Here is a 10,759-nt window from a genome sequence, read left to right as displayed (position 1 = left end):
TCGATTCTGACACTAACTATCGTAGGTAGTGTCAGATTCCACAGGTTGAGGGCTCAGTCTTACAAGACTGCCCCCTGCCACCCCTCCTCATACGCCAGTCACAAGCCCAGGCTGTTACCTGTGCTTCTGACCTACTTGCTATAAATCAGAGGTTCCCACAACCTCCTGCTTGGGTTCAGTTAATTTGCTAGAGCAGCTCACAGAACTCAGAGAAATATTTTACTTACTAGGATAACAGTTTATTATAAAAGGACATAACTCAGGAACAGCCAGATGAAAGAGATGCACAGGGCAAGGTATGGGAAAAGGGCACGGAGCTTCCAGGCTCTCTCCTAGCTCCACTCTCCTCAATCTCCATGTGTTCACTAACCTGGAAGCTCTCTGAACCCTGTCCCTTTGGGTTTTTCTGGAGGCTTCATTACATAGTCATGATTGATTAAATCATTAGCCATTGGTGATTGATTCAACCTCCAGCCCCTCTCCCCTCCTGGAGGTCAGGGGGATGGGACTGGAAGTTCCAATCCACTAGTTACATGGTTGGCTCCTCTGGTGACCAGCCTCTATCCTTAGGTGATCCAGGGGCATTCCAAAAGTAACCTCAATAACATAACAAAAGATACCTTGATCACTCTCATCACTTAAAACATTTTAAGGATTTTAGAAGCTCAGTGCCAGAAACCAGGATGGAGACCAAATATGTATTTCTTATTGTAAATCACAGTATCACAACTATATTCTCTCCTTTTAAAAAAATTAATTAATTAATTAAATTTGGGCTGCATTGGGTCTTTGTTGCTGTGCGTGGTCTTTCTCTGGTTGTGGCGAGCAGGGGCTATTCTTCGTCGCGGTGTGCGGGCTTCTCATTGCGGTGGCTTCTCTTGTTGTGGACCATGGGCTCTAGGCACTTGGGCTTCAGTAGTTATGGTGCACCGGCTTAGTTGCTCCGTGGCATGTGGGATCTTCCCAGACCAGGGCTCAAACCCTCGTCCCCTGCATTGGCAGGTGGATTCTTAACCACTGTGCCACCAGGGAAGTCCCAGTATATTTTCTTTTATGTCTAGCTTTTACTCAACGTTATTGTTGTGAGATTCGTCCTCATAGTGTTTAGCAGTAGTTGGTTTATCCCATTGCTGTGTAGTCTTTCTTTGTATGAAAATACCACAGTTTAATTATGTATAGCTTGTATTAGTCAGAAAAAAACAACCAGTTTAAAAAATAAAAATAGAAGTTACAGCTCAAATTGGAGGTATTTCATAATTGAATTTTTCCCACAATATTAGTCTGCATTTATGTAACTTGAGTCTTTTTTTTTTTTTTTTTTTTTTGCGGTACGCGGGCCTCTCACTGCTGTGGCCTCTCCCGTTGCGGAGCACAGGCTCCGGACGCGCAGGCTCAGCGGCCATGGCAAAACTCGAAACCCTTCATTCCGCCTCATTCCTGCCCTGGCTCAGGATGGATAAAGGGAACCTAGCTCTCTCATTAACGCCCCTCCCAGTACTGTGATGCCAGCGTTCAAATCTACTACAAGATATGATATGACAGCATTGCACTCAATGTCCTCCTGGTGGCAGAGATGAAGGACTCAGAACCATAGCCGAGCCTACATAATTCTAGAAGAGTTTTTGGCTTATTTTTCACATACAGTCCTTTAGGTTTAATATAAAATTTAACTACGGAAGCAATCATAACCTTAGCGCTGAAATGACCTTAGACGTAATCTCACCCAGTTTTCACCGAGCAGGGGAGGAGGCGATGTCTTTAGTGGTCTTTCCAGGCCGCACCGTGGTGGGCGGCCCAAGCCAGAAGAGACTCCTGACTCACATTTGGAGGCCCGCAGCCACCCTGAGTAAAAAGCTTCTGAGCTCCTTGACAAAAGCAGTTAGGACTCATGCTCTGTTGTTCATTTGTCTCCAGCACTTACTCTGTAGCCTTTAGGTTGTGGAGTATCTGCTTCACAATTTAGAACTGTGTTTGATCTGGATTCTTATTCCTAAACGTGGGCAATAATGCCCTTCAGTTTTTAAAGGTTTATTCTAAATCACTAATGGAAGAATTCTCATTCTGTCGCTCTCTAAACTTCAGCCAGGACTCCAATTCAACTTGAGTTGGTATTCTGAGAACATATCCATATTAGGTTTATTAAGGCAGTAAGTGGGTGAATTAACTTTTTTATGCGTTGCTTTCCAGGAGTTGAAGGTTTAGCAGAGCTAGGTGACCAACCAGTTTCACAGATGAACCGTCTAGCAAATTTAAGAAGACATGGCCCCTACTCAGCGGAAACGGAGTTCATCCCGTTGTTCAAAAAAGGGCGATCATCTATTCCAGGAGAGGATAACATGGATTGTACGGTAAAGTGAAAACCTTTCTGTTTTTCATTCTGCTTTATTTCTTTTTAATAGATTGAGTTTAATTTCATACAGTGAAATGCACAGATCTTTAAGTGTATACAGTTCAATGAGTTTTGACAAATATGTACGCTCACCCCTCATCAAGGTAAGAACATTTCCATCATCCCAGAAATTTCCCTCATGCCTATTCCCAGTAAGTCCCCACCTCCTGAACCTTGGCGAAATACCATTCGTATGTTTTTTTCCATCATAGATTAGTTTTGCCTGTTCTAGAACTTTATATAAATAGAATCATATAGTACGCACTCTTTTGTGTCATGGTCTCTTTTCCTTAGAGTAATGTTTGGAAATTCATCTGGTTATAGCAATATTTCATTCCCATTTATTGCTAAGTAATATTCCATTGTATGAATATCCATTATTTGTTTATCCCTTCTCCTGATGGACATTAGGGTTGTTTCCAGTTTTCGGCTATTATGAGTAAAGTGGCTGTGAACATTATTATGGAAGTCTCTTTGTGAATGTATATTTATGTTTAATTTGGATAAATGCTCAGGAGTGGAAATACTGGGTCACAGGGTACATTAAAGTTTATGAGAAACTGCCAAACAGTTTTCTGAAGTGGTTGTGTTGTTTTACATTTTCATCGTATTCTGCTATGCTTCTAAATCTTTGAAGTTGAATAAAATAGATTAAACTATATATAATTAAGCTTAACAGAAAATGCATTTATTTACTTACATAAGGATGAAGATAGTAATACCACCTAATCAGTATAGGCAATTCTCTTAACTTCTATCAGCCCCAATATTTTAATCTTTGGGGGGATAATGTTATTTGCCTCCCAACAGCCATGGTTTCTGACATAATTATGTGAAAGCACTTTGAAAAGCATAAAGCATTATAGAAGGGTAAGATGACAATATTGTTTTTATTATTACTAATCTATATTATAATTCCATATAATTTTTACTGCCTAATAAGTTTGTAATGCAGGCTAATTCAGATAATTTTTTAAAACAAAGACATTGATAACTACTTGGTATATTTCTATTAAAATTATCCTTATAGTCCATAATTCATCCTTAACATAGTTATTATAATTAAATCAAATGGTTATTTGCTGTCTATTTATTTATACTCTATTTTATTCCAAAAAAGGATTTAAGGTGTCTTAGAGATTAATCTATTAAGAAACATAGGTGCTTATGTGCTTCCTATTTTGTCCACAGAGTGTCACTGTTGGATTATTTGAAAATTAAAAGCCATATAACATTTGGTTCTTTGTGGTTAGAAATATTTGCTTTTAAAGCAGTTCTGGTGCTGGATTACTGGAAGACTAGTCTTTCCATCCTGAAGTACATAAGGGGTTAAGCTTGATGGAAAATGTTATCTTAAGTGTAGTTGACCTAATGAGAAAACAGTTCTGCAAATATCTTTCCATGTTGTTGTAGTATTTGCAGCGGGCAGAGGTCATTTAGGTCTTTGGTTCTTCTTTTTTTTTTTTTAAATAAAATTATTTATTTATTTCCTTTTTGGCTGCGTTGGGCCTTCATTGCTGCGCATGGGCTTTCTCTAGTTGCGGCGAGCGGGGGCTACTCTTCGTGGCGGTATGCGGTCTTCTCATTGCGGTGGCTTCTCTTCATTGCGTGGCACAGGCTCTAGGCACGCGGGCTTCAGTAGTTGTGGCTCGCGGCCTCTAGAGTGCAGGCTCAGTAGTTGTGGCACACGGGCTTAGTTGCTCCGCGGCATGTGGGATCTTCCTGGACCAGGGCTCGAACCTGTGTGCCCTGCATTGGCAGGTGGAATCTTAACCATTGCGCCACCAGGGAAGTCCCTCTTTGGTGCTTCTTGAAAGCGAAATTGAAGTCCTAAAACTTTTCTTTCAATTCCTTCTTTTATATTTCCTTTTGGTTTATTAATAAACCCTTCCTATACAAAAACATGAACACCTCATTGTAAAGAATGTGGAAGTGTCATTAATGAATGTACATCAGACTGAATATTTAAGTAATATTACTTTATAATTGCCAAATATATTTACATTTACTATCATAAAGAAAATGATTAAAATCCTTTTTCAGCCTTCATTGACTATGGAGTAACTCTGAACTTGTGAGCCCAAGGAAATATTTCTCTCACATGAACAGTTTACCATTTTATTTTCCTCTTTTCCTTATCTGATAGAAATTTATAGCAGTTTTGTACCCTCTTTCAGTAGCTTTTCTAATTTTTGAAATACTTTTAGATTTATGGAAGAGTTGTAAATATATTACAAAGAGTTCTTGTGTATACACTTCACTTCCCTTAATGTTAACTGACCTGTATAATTTAAAGTTATGGCAATTGTTTAACCACAGTACAGTTTTCAAAACCAAGATATTAACATTGGTACCTTACAATAAGCTAAACTGCATCCTTGTTTGAATTTCACTATCCCCCCTACAATGTCCTTTTTCTGTTCCAGGATCCGATCCAGTATCCCAGATGGAAATCAGTTGTGTCTCTTTAATTTCTTCCAATCTGTGACAACTCCTTATTCTTTCCTTGTCTTTTATGACCTTGACTTTTGTTTCTGGCGGTACGCTGGCCTCTCGCTGTTGTGGCCTCTCCCGTTGCGGAGCACAGGCTCCGGACGCGCAGGCTCAGTGGCCATGGCTCACGGGCCCAGCCGCTCCGCCGCATGTGGGATCTTCCCGGACCGGGACACGACCCCGTGTCCCCTGCATCGGCAGGCGGACTCTAAACCACTGCGCCACCAGGGAAGCCCACCTTGACATTTTTGATGAGTGTACCAATCAGTTATTTTGTAAAATGTCTCTCGATTTTGATATGTCTGATATTTTCTCTTGAATAGGTTGAGATTATGCATTTTTGGCAAGAACGCCACACAAACCATGTTGTCTCCTCATTGAATCATATCAGGAGTATGAGATGTCCATATATCTTTTTACTGGTGATGTTAACATCAATCATCTGGTGTCTTCTGGATTTTTTTCACTGTAAAATTACTATTTTCCCTTTGTAATTAATAAATACCTTGGGTAGGAGTGTACTTTGAAACTATGCTAATATCCTGTCCTCAACTTTTTGCCCTGTGTTGAGTTAGCTCATGGATCTCACCTGCAGCATTCAGTACTGTGGTGTTTGCCTAATGGTGACTTTCTGTTTCCCTTATTCCTTTGTATTTAGTAATTGGAATTGATTTATAATGAATAACTGTCCTTTCTCCCCCATTTATTTATTCATTCAATTACATATTTTATATCAGTATGGATGCATGGGCATTTATTGTATTATATAAATTATAATCCAATATTGTCACTATTTTATTGATCAAATTTTCCAGCTTTGGCTATCGGGAGCTCCTTCCAGTTGCCTCATGTGACCTTTTGACATGCCCGCACTTCTTTTTTGAGCAATTCCTTTTTTTCTGACATCACAAGGTGTTCTGGTCTCATTTATACATTTCCTGTTCTAGCTCTGGAATTCACCTCTCTTCAAGGAGCCTCTGGTTCCTTTTATTGGAGAGTGGTATTTAGAAACCAAGATCTAGACACTAGGTGTGTTCATTGCTACTCTTGTGTCATTGATTTTAGTTCCTCTTAGTGGACAGAGCTAGGAAATAATTGTATGTCTACTAATCCAGGCATACACATATATTTATATTTCTATATCTATTTTTACATATATTATAAACTGTGTGTTCATACTGATATTCAGGAGCTTCTGTTAAACTTAGGTTCCTGTATAGTAACTTCCTTTCTTTAGTCCTCTTTTTAATCGGCTCTTATCTTTTTCATTCTCATGATTGTGAGGTTTGGTTTTACTTTATCTCTGCTTTATATTGTAGACATCTGAAATCCTTTTGGAATGTAGGTAAAAAAGAAAAACAATTAAAATAGGGAAATATATATTTCTAGTGCTTTATTTGGTTCCTAGAGATATTAAGCATTGACTCACTTATTTTCATGATATTAATAGGAGAGCAGTGCATCTGTAGTTTTCTATGATGAAAATCATCGTAACCAACTTACGGAACTCCAGCACTATTGTGAGGTATCAAAGTTGTCTCTTAAATGTAGTTTTCCAAAATATTGAGCTAAAATTTTCTTTACCTCATTTAATGTCATTGGACTATTAATAGAAATTTTGTATGCCAAGTTCTCTACGATTATCATTCCATTGTGATACGTTTAAAAAATATCTACTTAGAACAACATCCCTAGGTGAAAAACTTGAAATAAAAATATGGCTTTTGTACCTTAAAAAATATAGCCCAGAGTTCTCAGAGCTCCTGGTACGAGCTCCTTCCCTTGGGTGGATTCTTGGCTTTTCTCCCAGAATGGCCCCCAAACACCAGTCTTCACTTCCACCCCAAGCAAAGAAACCAAAGAAACCGAGACGGACTCCTGCCTCCAGGCCAGAGGAAACATCTGCTTCTCCAAACTTGCCGAAGGAAGAAAAAGAACAGCAAGAAGCAACTGAACATATTGATGAAGTACAAAATGAAATAGACAGACTTAACGAACAAGCCAGTGAGGAGATTTTGAAAGTAGAACAGAAATATAACAAACTCCGCCAACCATTTTTTCAGAAGAGGTTGGAATTGATCGCCAAAATCCCAAATTTTGGGGTAACAACATTTGTTAACCATCCACAAGTGTCTGCACTGCTTGGGGAGAAGGATGAAGAGGCGCTGCATTATTTGACAAGAGTCGAAGTGACAGAATTTGAAGATATTAAATCAGGTTACAGAATAGATTTTTATTTTGATGAAAACCCTTACTTTGAAAATAAAGTTCTCTCCAAAGAATTTCATCTGAATGAGAGTGGTGATCCATCTTCAAAGTCCACTGAAATCAAATGGAAATCCGGAAAGAATTTGACAAAACGTTCAAGTCAAACTCAGAATAAAGCCAGCAGGAAGAGACAGCATGAGGAACCAGAAAGGTCATCAAAGATGATATTTGGCCAAATCCATTACAGTACTACTTGGTTCTGGACATGGATGATGAGGAAGGGGAGGGAGAAGAAGATGATGATGATGATGAAGAGGGAGAAGAAGAAGATGATGATGATGAAGAGGAAGAAGAAGATGATGATGAAGAGGAAGAAGGATTGGAAGATATTGATGAAGAAGGGGATGAGGAAGGTGAAGAAGATGAAGATGATGATGAGGGGGAGGAAGGAGAGGAAGATGAAGGAGAAGATGACTAATGGAACACTGATGGATTCCAACCTTCCTTTTTTAATTTTCTCCAGTCCCTGGGAGAAGTTGCAGTCTTTTTTTTTTTTTTCTCCTTCTCCTCTTGTGCTCAGTTGCCCTGTTTTTGAGATCTCTTTTCTCCTTTATACCATGGCTCACAACTTATTTTGGGGGGAAATACCTTGAGCAGAATTCAGTGGGAAAAGAATCTCTACCCCTTTCTGTTCCAAATTCATTTTTATCCCTTCCTGTCTCAACAAAAACTTTATGGAATCAACACCACCATGCTCTGTGGGAAAAAAGAAAAACCTTCCACTCCCTTAGCTCTGCTGGAAGCTGGAGGGTGCTAGGCCCTTGTGTAGTAGTGCATAGAATTCTAGCTTTTTTCCTCCTTTCTCTGTATATTGGGCTCAGAGATTACACTGTTTCTCTATGTGAATATGGACAGTTAGCATTTACCAACATGTATCTGTCTACTTTCTCTTGTTTAAAAAAAGAAAAAAAACTTAAAAAAATGGGGTTATAGAAGGTCAGCAAAGGGTGGGTTTGAGATGTTTGGGTGGGTTAAGTGGGCATTTTGGCAACATGGCTTCTCCTTTGGCATGTTTAATTGTGATGTTTAACGGACATCCTTGCAGTTTAAGATGACACTTTTAAAATAAAATTCTCTCCTAATGATGACTTGAGCCCTGCCACTCGATGGGAGAATCAGCAGAACCTGTAGGGTCTTATTTGCAATTGACATTCTCTATTGTAATTTTGTTCCTGTTATTTTAAAATTTTTCTTTTTGTTTCACTGGAAAGGAAAAATGATGCTCAGTTTTAAACATTAAAAGTGTACAAGCTGGGCTTCCCTGGTGGCGCAGTGGTTGAGAATCCACCTGCCAATGCAGGGGACATGGGTTCGTGCCCCGGTCTGGGAGGATCCCACGTGCCGCGGAGCGGCTGGGCCCGTGAGCCATGGCCGCTGGGCCTGCGCGTCCGGAGTGTGTGCTCCACAACGGGGGAGGCCACAACAGTGAGAGGCCCGCATACCACAAACAAAACAAAACAAAACAACCCCCCCCCAAAGCTCCCTACAAACAAAAGTCCAGGACCAGATGGCTTCACAGGCGAATTTGCCAAACATACAAAGAAGAACTTATACTGATCCTTCTCAAACTCTTTCAAAAGACTGAAGAGGAGGGAATATTCCCAAAGACATTCTATGAAGCCATCAGCACCCTGATACTAAAACCAGACAAAGACACCACCAAAAAGAAAATTACAGACCAATAACTTTAATGAATATAGATGTAAAAAAAAAGTGTACAAGTTGCTTTGTTACAATAAAAATAAATGTGTACAAAAAAAAATATATAGCCCATAACTGGTCAAGTGTAGTTAAGTGTCTTGCATCTAGACTGTTCGATATTGAATTTCTCCAATATTCTCTTTTAAGGAAGTTGGCTGATTTGGATAAAATTTAGTATGTGCCTAAATGCATGTCAAGGTATCTCAGTTGAAACAAAATGGCAGCCCACCATTTTTTTTTTTTTTTTTCGGTACGCGGGCCTCTCACTGTTGTGGCCTCTCCCATTGCGGAGCACAGGCTCCGGACGCGCAAGCTCAGCAGCCATGGCCCACGGGCCCAGCCGCTCCGCGGCACGTGGGATCCTCCCGGACCGGGGCACAAACCCGTGTCCCCTGCATCGGCAGGCGGACTCTCAACCACTGCGCCACCAGGGAAGCCCAACCCACCATTTTTTAAAGAGTTTATCTTCCATAGTTTTGAGGGGATTTTGTAAAAATTGACGTGTTGGTGGAGACTGATAGAAGTATGTAATTATCAAGGATTTTGTGAGCGGCATACCCTAGAAGCAATGAACATTTATAAACAAATACATGTTTCTTAACATATAAAAAAAGTTTCTTGAATAAAATGAACATACTTTGAAAAGTAAAAAATGTTTATGGAGTCCTTATCATTATAGAGAACAGCAGTGGAATACTTAAAGGGAACGTGTCTTGTCTTCCGGGGAAGATGTACAGAGAGTGGGAATGCAGGGACGACGTAGGGAGTTCTGATTTTTGAACAGTGCTCTCCCCTGCTTGCTTTACATCAGCATCCACGATGAACTGGGTTGACACTGCTCTGCCAGGGCCTTCTGAGCGATTGTGTAAGATGTGTTGGGATAGAGTATCTCCGCTAAGACATGCCCAGGTTCCAAAGTCACAGCTAAGGGATGCTCTCCATTTCTCCTAATGTGCTAGCTCCCTCCTTTCTTCAGCGCCTTCCCTTACCAGTCTAGACCACACGGTGCAGCCCTTCCATCTGTTCTTTTTTAATCCTCGCCTAGCACCCCCTTTGGTAAAACCCCAGCCCTGTCCAGGCTGGGAAGCAGAGGGGAGGACCTCCACTGGGGACTGGTGATCCTCAGACAACCCCGATCCTGTACTCTTATGTCGTGGAGAAAATGGAGGGTGTGGTGCAGAACTCCCCTCCGAGTCCTGATTCCTCTCCCCACAGCCCTCACACTTGCCTGGATCCATCTCTGACGACCTCCTTCCTGACCACTGGAGTGGGAAAAGTGTTTCCTCTGTAAGGCTAACACCTCTGCTGATTTCTGCATCTGACCCTCTTGCCCTGTGCTCAGACACCTCCCTTCATCCCCCTGTCTCTTGTGTCTTCAGCCTCTGTCTCCATCCCTCTCAGCATAGTCATTCTCCCACAGGTTTAAAAAAGCCACTTTGTGCCTCCCATCCCTCTATAGCTGTCATCCTCTCTCTCTCCTTCCCATCATAACCCAGCTCTTTGATCATCATTTATGTTCACTTTCTAAACATTTGACTTCCTGTTTTCTGTTTGGGTGTTTTTAATTTCTGTTTTAATTTTTTTAATTGAAGTATAGCTGATTTGTAATATTGTGTTAGTTCCAGGTGTAGAGCATAGTAATTCGGGGTTTTGGCTGATTATATTCCATTATGGGTTATTATAAGATTTGGGGTATAATTCCCTGTGCTCTACAGTAAATCCTTGTTTATCTGTTTTATGTATAGTAGTTTATATCAGTTAATCCCATACTCCTAATTTGTTGGGTATTTTAGAATATACTGTTCCTTCTGCCCTGTATGCTCTGTACATCTCTACCTAGTGAACACCTTCTCATCTTTTCATTCTCAATGCAGATACCTCCTTCTTCGAAAATCCTGCCACGACTGC

The 10,759-nt window shown here is 40.4% G+C and overlaps 1 pseudogene across 1 annotated transcript; it reads left to right on the top strand.

The window, feature by feature from the left end:
- The first annotated feature begins 6,693 nt into the window (after window positions 1–6,693).
- Window positions 6,694–7,834, top strand: LOC309796759 (protein SET-like; annotated as a pseudogene). Its single transcript has one exon. The product of its transcript is annotated as a protein SET-like (transcript).
- The last annotated feature ends 2,925 nt before the right edge of the window (window positions 7,835–10,759 follow it).

The sequence above is a fragment of the Mesoplodon mirus genome (assembly GCF_964341445.2).
Source record: "Mesoplodon mirus genome assembly, chromosome: X".
Lineage (NCBI taxonomy): Eukaryota > Metazoa > Chordata > Mammalia > Artiodactyla > Ziphiidae > Mesoplodon > Mesoplodon mirus.
This window is presented reverse-complemented; position numbering and strand designations above follow the sequence as displayed.